Here is a 997-nt window from a genome sequence, read left to right on the forward strand (position 1 = left end):
ATAGCCAGTCAGAGAGTCAAGCAGTCAGTCAGTCAGTCTCAGTCAGTCAGTTAGTCAGTCAGTCAGTCAGTCAGTCAGTCAGTCCAGTCTCAGTCAGTCAGGCAGTTAGTCAGTCAGTCTCGGTCAGTCAGTGAGTCAGTCAGTCAGTATCAGTCAGTCAGTGAGTCAGTCTGTCAGTCAGGCAGTATCAGTCAGGCAGTAAGACTCCGCTCGACAGAACTCCGATAGCCTAATGGCTAGACCGCTGGTCTTCCAAGCGAGTGGCCTGGGTTCGAGTCCCAGCCGGAGCGAATATCTTCAATGTATATATTTCTTTTCTAATTTGAAAATTCTTTTTTTTTTCAATTTCTTTCCTTTGCAATTATTGATTATTTATGTAGGGAAGAAAATTCTGAGTCAGTTTAATTTTTCGACACGAAGATTTCAAAGTGTTTCAATAAACAATTACCAAGGTGCATTTTTTGTTTTTATTATATTTAAAACTCCCACCGACAGAGCTCCCATAGACTAATGGCTAGAGTGTTAGGCATCCAAGCGAGTGGCCCTGGGTTCGAGTCCCAGCCTGAACGAAAATCTTCAATGTATACTTTTAGTTTCTAATTTGAAATTTCTTCTTCTTTTTTTTTAATTTTTCTCTTTTGCGAATATTGATTATTTATGTAGGGAGAAAAATTCTGAGTCAGTTTAATTATTCGACCTGTAAATTTCAAAGTGTTTGAATCAATAATTACCAAGGTGCATTTTTTGTTTTTATTATATTTAAGACTTCCATCGACAGAGCTCCGATAGCCTAATGGCTAGACCGTTGGGTTCCAAGCGCGTGGTACTGGGTTCGAGTCCCGGCCGGAACGAAAATCTTCCATGTATATATTTCTCTTCTAATTTGAAGATTCTTTTATTTTTCAATTTCTTTCTTTTGCAAATATGGATTATTTATGTACGGAAGAAAATTCTGAGTCAGTTTAATCATTCGACCTTTAGATTTCAAAGATTTTAG

This window comes from Uloborus diversus, unplaced genomic scaffold (assembly GCF_026930045.1).
Source record: "Uloborus diversus isolate 005 unplaced genomic scaffold, Udiv.v.3.1 scaffold_58, whole genome shotgun sequence".
NCBI classification, from domain to species: Eukaryota; Metazoa; Arthropoda; class Arachnida; order Araneae; family Uloboridae; genus Uloborus; species Uloborus diversus.